Source organism: Palaemon carinicauda, chromosome 10 (assembly GCF_036898095.1).
Source record: "Palaemon carinicauda isolate YSFRI2023 chromosome 10, ASM3689809v2, whole genome shotgun sequence".
Taxonomy (NCBI): Eukaryota; Metazoa; Arthropoda; class Malacostraca; order Decapoda; family Palaemonidae; genus Palaemon; species Palaemon carinicauda.
This window is the reverse complement of record NC_090734.1, coordinates 150,998,125-151,005,624: the sequence shown is the minus strand read 5'-3', so window position 1 is coordinate 151,005,624 and position 7,500 is coordinate 150,998,125. Positions and strand designations below refer to the sequence as shown.

Genomic DNA, 7,500 nt, shown 5'->3' with positions numbered 1-7,500 from the left:
CTTTCATTTCAGGGGTCGTAAGTTATTCATACCTGGAACTCATGTGCAGACTGATTTCTAGAGAGAGTCCTGGAAAACATTAGTTATTATTTCACCATACTGATTCACGTGGAATCCTGTGTCTGCTTTGTAAATTAAGATTTGTTTTCCTTACAAATATTGATAAACAACCCTGTTATAAACCTAAGGGGCTCTTAGCTTATTCTAAAAAACTTTATTATTAAATTGAATAACTGTGTGGATTTATTTCTAAATTACCATCACATATAAATGAAACTAACTGTCTCTCTCCATTGCTGGTTGTAAATTCAGTTGTCACTCATGTATTAACCCGATAAACAATTTATGTCCGAAACCAGTGGAATTGACAATTAACACGGAATAATACGCTGTGTGATACTCTAAATACCTAAGAACGTATACGACAAAAATCTTGTAGGTCATGTAGGCAACAGGGTTTCCTTATATGACCAGGAAAACAGCGCTTAAAAGGTTCCAGTAAAGGTGTCTGATACCAGTTCGTTTCATCAGAATAGCTACTCGCTAGAACGTCAACCGGACAAGCCAAACCCCCATCTGTGACGCCCAACCACACTAGTATCCTCCCAGTAAACAGCTAAAACTCACGGTCATGCGAAAGCTAGGCAAACGCGTTACCACGACACTAGCAAGGAACAATGGATTTATTAATCAAGAGATCATTTGTAACCTGGGTAAATTTACAGTTTCATCCATTATGTGGAAACTGGAATAAAAATATATTTGTTGCATCAGAAATAGTGTAGTTTCAACGAATTTAACGTTTATTTTGACTGCAAACCATCCGATTCAGAGATTTACTATGGAGTTAAAACCACAAGTTTTTCCAGAAAAATCAGTTTTTGTAACCATGTTTTTATTGTTTTTGTTGCATATTATGTTGTAATGCAGAAATACCCTTCTTTATCCCAACAATTATGGGGGACCCCAGGTGGGAACCGGGGTTTTGGGTGGGGGAAGGGGCGTCCAATGATATTTGCACTAATTAATGTTCCACCACCCCTCCCTCTATACCCCTACCTAGCTCTACCGGGGGGGGCTCCGCCCCCCCTGCGACCCCCCCTTAAGGCCACAGTGATTTTCAGGGCACTACCGAACCTAATAAACCCACCTAACCTAGACTAGGGGCCCTGTATCCCTACCGGGGGGGGGGCTCCGCCCCCCCTGCAACCCCCCCTTAAGGTCACAGTGATTTTCAGGGCACTACCGAACCTAATAAACCCACCTAACCTAGCCTAAGCTGCGACCCCCCCTTTACCCCGGGCTAAATTTAAATATATATTTTGTTAAGTCACTTCTTACCTTAAATGGAACCTGACGATGATGATGTGGAAGGCTGTGGTTGACCCTCTTCTGAATCATCAATAGCTACTGGAACCCGTTGTGCCTCAGATTGTGGAGGATACAGTTTGCTGGCCGTGATAAAAAAATGATGGAGCAGCTCCTCCTCAGGGTATTTGTGTATAAAAATAAAACGTGACAAATACTGCCTGAAGTATTCACAACGGTTACCAGGCCGTTGTATCCATTCCTTCAGCTCCCGCCAAAGACGTTCAATGTTTTGGGTATGGGTGTTGGGGTTTGAAGGATCCACAAAATTTTCAGAATGGTTTACAGTACGGTGATCGTATCCAAGAGACTGCAGAGAATTATAAGCCCACCACTTATCACTAACAACAATGCTGCCCCGTTTAATGTACTTCTCAATTAAAGGGATGAGGGTAGCTGCATCACGCTTCCGTGGTAATGGGTCAATTAAAGGCACAATAAATTCTTTTTTGGACTGCCTCTCAATACCCCCCAACACCCATATGTCACTCAGAGGCCTTCCACGGTCATACTTCCGTTTTCCAAAATGAGATTCGTCAATCTCAACGATTACACCTTCACCACCAATAGCCTCTTGGTTATCAAAACTAAATTCAGTCACTTCTGAACAAAAGCTTCTCCAGTCTACACTAGTAGAAGGAGATATACTGAGGCCCTTAATTACAAAATGGTGGTCCCAACACTTATGCAACCAGTGATTGACAAATAAAATTAATTTCCACGGGGGAAGGTGGGACCCGTGAAGAAAAGTTCCCTTATAGTCACTAACACTATAATTGCACAAACGCCTTTTCTTCGTTTTAGGTATTTTCACTGATTTTGTACAATACCACACATGTCTATCTTCACGGAAAAGTAAAGGCGAATCACATTTAGCACACGAAACACTTGTAGGTAACACTAAATGCTCTCGAAGAAACCGATTCACAATGTCTGGGGTACCATTATAATTACCATGAAATCGGCCGATCACTTCAAAATAAGAATAACGACATATATCGCACACCTGCACCGGAGGATCCATGACAGTTAAGTAATGAGAAAACTTAACCGGCAGGTTTCCAACCCCAAAACAAACGACAATCAGGAGTTTTTCCGGTAAATTTACAGTTTCATCTATTATGGGGAAACTGGAATAAAAATATATTTGTTGCATCAGAAATAGTGAAGTTCCAACGAATTTAACGTTTATTTTGACCGCAAACCATCCGATTTAGAGATTTACTAAGTTGTTCTAGAATGCAGAAAGACCCTACTTCATCCCAACAATTATGGGGGACACCAGGTGGGAACCGGGGTTTTAGGTGGGGGGGGGGGCGTCAAATGATATTTGCAATAAATGAATACTTATCCTTCCACCACCCCTCCCCCTATACCCCTATCTAGCCCTACTAGGGGGGGGGGGCTCCGCCCCCCCTGCGATCCCCCCTTAAGGCCACAGTGATTTTCAGGGCACTACTGAACCTAATAAACCCACCTAACCTAGCCTAGGGGCTCTGTACCCCTACCTAGGGGCCCTGTACCCCTACCTAGGGGCCCTGTACCCCTACCTAGGGGCCCTGTACCCCTACCTAGGCCTACCGGGGGGGGGGGGGCTCCGCCCCTGCGACGCCCCCTTAAGGCCACAGTGAATTTTGGGACACTACCGAACCTAATACAACCACCTAACCTAGGGCCCTGTACCCCTACCTAGGCCTACCCCTGCGAGGCCACCCCCCCTTACAGCCACTACCTAACACATCCATCAAACCAAATCCAAAGTGATGGTACTGCTGCATACATCGTTATACTATCACCATTATAATATACTCTATAAATTAATGAAGCTTACCTTAAACTGTTGGTTCATCAAGATGTGTTGGTGCTTTGAGGAAAACGTGAAGCCGTTGGGAAGGTTCCTTGACATGCAGGCCAATTTTGATTTTGTAAAATTAAATTGTCTCTCTGGCACAAATCCACTAGGTTTTCAATAATCCCCGAATAACTTACAAAAAATTCATTGCAAGTTAGGAAACAGTCAGGACAAGAAGATGGAATTTCAACTTCTTGTGCAACATGAGATGACGTGCTTGCTACTGCCTCCATTTCTAAGAACGAAATGAAATGCATGGGAAAGATGTATTGTGGCGCTGTTGTATTGTCGCGCTGTGATTGGCCAAACATGTATGACGTCATAGTGGATAGGCGCTGTGATTGGCCAAACGTGTAAGACTTTATAGTGGACTAGTTTGTCTGCGGATTATAGTGGTTACAGGGCTATTTAAGCAAATACAAGACACAGTCAACAATAACAACAGACTTAGAAAAAAATCTGGGAGGAAGACATGAGTAGCGTGAGTTTGATCGTCGATATATAAAGAACTAGGCATTTGCGACAGATAATATTTTACAGAAATACTACAAAAGACTTGCTTTACTCGGGAAATATATTATTATAATAGATTTCCCATAATGGATGAAACTGTAAATTTTCCGTTTTTCCCATAATGAAATAGGAAAAAAACAAAATACTATCAGTTACAATGTTATATTGCACGAAAAACAGATCCTTGAAACAAGAATAAGCAACAAAATGAATCGTCCAATAATAACCCTTGAAAAGATCCCAGTAGTATTTTGATTGGAGGAGCAAATGCGCATTCAAGCAAAGATTGTCACATTACGCAATGGGGAGGAGCCAAGTAGGATGAAAACAGATATACAAACTAACAAGAGGTACCTTGCGTGGCCATGGAAAGATATACACTAAACTTAGAAAAAGTCAAGACCTTCAATACCTGAAATAGTTTTTTCTCCGTAAGTATGCATTAGCGACAATAATGTATTAAGAGGAAGTATTTGGTTATCACGTGCTGTACTAGGGAAACATATTATTATAATACATTTCCCATAATGGATGAAACTGTAATAATACCGTAACCTGAAATTTGAAAGCTAATGCAATAACCTGTCTGTTAACCATTGACATTCTCTACCTTTGTTGCTATTAACCCCAGTTGATTAGCTACCCGGTACTGAATTCTTAATCACACCAGGACCCACTTGTGTCCTAGACCACACTCGCCCGTAATCCATCAGGAATTTGCCGAGCAAATATTCTTACAAGCGGTGGCTACGGATGCTGAACTGTAGTTTGCTGGAATATCTTGTGTTTGGAAAGATTTTAATCTTTATCTTGACTAGAAAACCACTTAACTTTCTGGAAACTCACTCAACTTTTCCTATCCTAAGGCGGCATGAATAACTTAACTTCAGAAGCTTGATGACACTTTCAAATATGTAGCCTTAAGATGAAGCAGAAGATTTTCTTGATTGATTGATTGATTTGAAGTTTTCTGTAAACAATCAAGAAAATCTGCTTCATCTTTCTTGTTTCTAAGCGCTTAGATAATGTGGATTTGAGAATTAACTCAGAATACACTGATATTTTAAATACCTAAGGATGTATACAACAGTACATCCCTTCTATAGTTCTACGGCATATCAAAGATTACTGCATTATTCATTATTCAATGATAACTTGCTAAGAATGTAATTACGAATGCACAGCATGGTTTACATAACGGATTATAAATAGCAACCCAACGAACTGAAATAATTGCTGAACAGCATCAAGAAAATATCTAAGACAGAAAAACTAAAACATACAATAATATCAAAATTAATACAATAGGCTAATCTTACCTGGTCGTTCCCAGTTTCCTCGTTGTCATGTTATTTCCTTCAACTTGTGATTTCCAGTGAAAACGCCTCTCACATCGGTTAAGCCTATGCAATAAGCTCTCACTAGACAGCTGAAAGACTGACGATGTTAAAACTTTCAAGAGGAAACGGAACTTTCTTATTCACTAAGCCCTTCGATAGTGTGGATTTGACAATAAACGGGCAATATGCATTGCGAAATGCAGAATGCCTTCGAATGCACATGAAATGACTGACGGTCCTGTAGAGAGTAGGGTTCCCCTGCTGTATATGGCCAGACAAGCAACCCTTAAAGTTAACTAACCTCTTATACTCATTTCATATTCTTCCTTGTTTAGCTTCTCGCGTGATCTAGAAAAAGGCACAGAGTATCCGTCTTTACACGCCTTGCGGAACAATCAACTAGAAGTCACTATTACGAAACGCAGGCCTTGAACAAGGTATTACTTAGCTAAGCTTCTGGGAGTGAATAAAGAAGGCAAACTTGATGAACAGGAACGTAAAAGTAACATACTTCTAACGATAATAAAGGAAACTAAAGAAACATCGACTACTAAGTTGCCAACTGCCTTCAACGGTTTCGACCAAAGACTATATACTGAAGGAAGATAGGAAGGCTCAGGCTTTTAACACACAAATGAGTGTGCTATGAAAAGATGCCAGATACTCCCATGCGAAACGAATGGCTCCATCTGTTGAGCGAGCAACCAAACATTCAGAGCGGTAATGCTTACGGGAATATAGGATGGAATTCGATTGTAAATTTTGCGACATATTTGTTCATAATTTGCATTACTATGTCAGTATATTTTACTCATATATTCATGATATTCTTAAATTTTAGGTAACTAAATTGCAAATTATGTTTCCGAGTCTATTTTTTCAGAAATTCAATAGCTATATCTCTTATGATTTAGTTAATTTTCTTGCAAATTTAAGTATTGTACAGTATATTACAACCATTTTTAAATGTTCTCTACAATACCACATTCGAATGAATTAAAACATACTGTATATCTGATTTGTTAAACTTAGCCACAATGCTTATGTGTAGGCATACATTTAATTACAGTTTGTAGGCCACTGTAAGATGGAGAGATATTAGGTGTATAAAAACACAATTGTATTTTATTTTTTAATGAAATGGAAAAGCATGATGCACTCATGTATAATTTAGTATTATAAACTAATAAATGTACAATCAAAAGGATCAAAATAACACAAAATTGTATCACACACAAAAATAATCAAAAGGGGGTTGGAAATAGAAATAAGGTAGCATACAAGCCAACAAAAAATGAAAAACAAAAGAGATTTACTGTGGATGCCTTGCCTTAATCTTACACCCAATATCAGTGGGGCTTACTCATTAGCAGCACATACTGCATGTATTATACTGTTTGGACTCACCGTTCTTTGTCCTTAGGGAACCTGTGAAATACCAAATGAAGATCGGTTTCTTTTTGTTTATGGCACACAACACACTTGTGTGACTTCTTTACTGTCGGCGCCATGATTTCGTTTGAGTCAACTGTCAAATTCTGAATATAAACAAACAGACGACAAACGATGTATACCTACAACGCCATTTGAAATCGGAGCAACCAACTATTGTCTTCACTTTGGAGTTGCCAACTAGCGTATTAACAATCTATTTTGAGCCTTCCTATCTTCCTTCAGTATATAGTCTTTGGTTTCGACTGTTCGCCCATTACTGGTCATCAGTTTCACGTTAGTTTGAAACTCAGCGGTCGGAGTTAACCGATACATTTTAAGCAATACGATCATCTAACACGTCCGCTAAATGCGGTAGACATTTTAAATCCTTTTTTCCATTTGTAACTCTGTAATGTGAAACAACAACCAAGCTATTCTTAAACCATGAAATGGATTACAGGCTCAAAACAAAGGCCCCGAAATTTGATTTTATATTTGCAAAACAATATTCATTCTGATGACAAAATAATGCCGGGGGAGAGTGCCATTGTTCACAACGTAGATCAAAGGCCGTGCTTATCACCGGCGGCACTACGGGACACGAAAGATCTGATTCAACATCCGATTATTTTATGAAAGCTTACTAGAATAAGCTGCACAATGAAATAAAATAATTTATGGATAATGGCGCGGTCTGAGTGACAACATTTTTGCGTCTGGCAGCTCAGCTGTCACCTGCATATTTGCCATTGCCACAAGCCCCCAGGAGATGAGGGAATTCGAAATGTTTCTCATTAATTTATTGTTTCCTTTCGAAAAAATGATAACTGTATATTTTAGATAAAGGTGGCAGTTAAAAAATGAGAAAAATTAAGGTATCAGCAATTTATTGCCCGTGTTCGTTTGTTTGTTTGAGTGTTCATTATCTCAAGAAGTCAGTCAATGGAGTTTTATAATGAGCAATGCTGATAGGCCAAAGGACAATTGATTACG

The 7,500-nt window shown here is 39.5% G+C and overlaps 1 protein-coding gene across 3 annotated transcripts in view; it reads right to left on the bottom strand.

The window, feature by feature from the left end:
• LOC137648542 (GATA zinc finger domain-containing protein 14-like) overlaps window positions 1–5,647 on the bottom strand; it is a 471,854-nt gene extending 466,207 nt beyond the window's left edge. For 2 of the 3 annotated variants that reach the window (XR_011045648.1, XM_068381463.1), the window contains exon 1: window positions 5,053–5,647. The gene's annotated coding sequence lies outside the window, so the exon portion shown is untranslated. The remainder of the gene's footprint in view (window positions 1–5,052) is intronic. The other variant, XM_068381464.1, reaches the window with a different exon arrangement.
• Window positions 5,648–7,500: the final 1,853 nt, after the last annotated feature.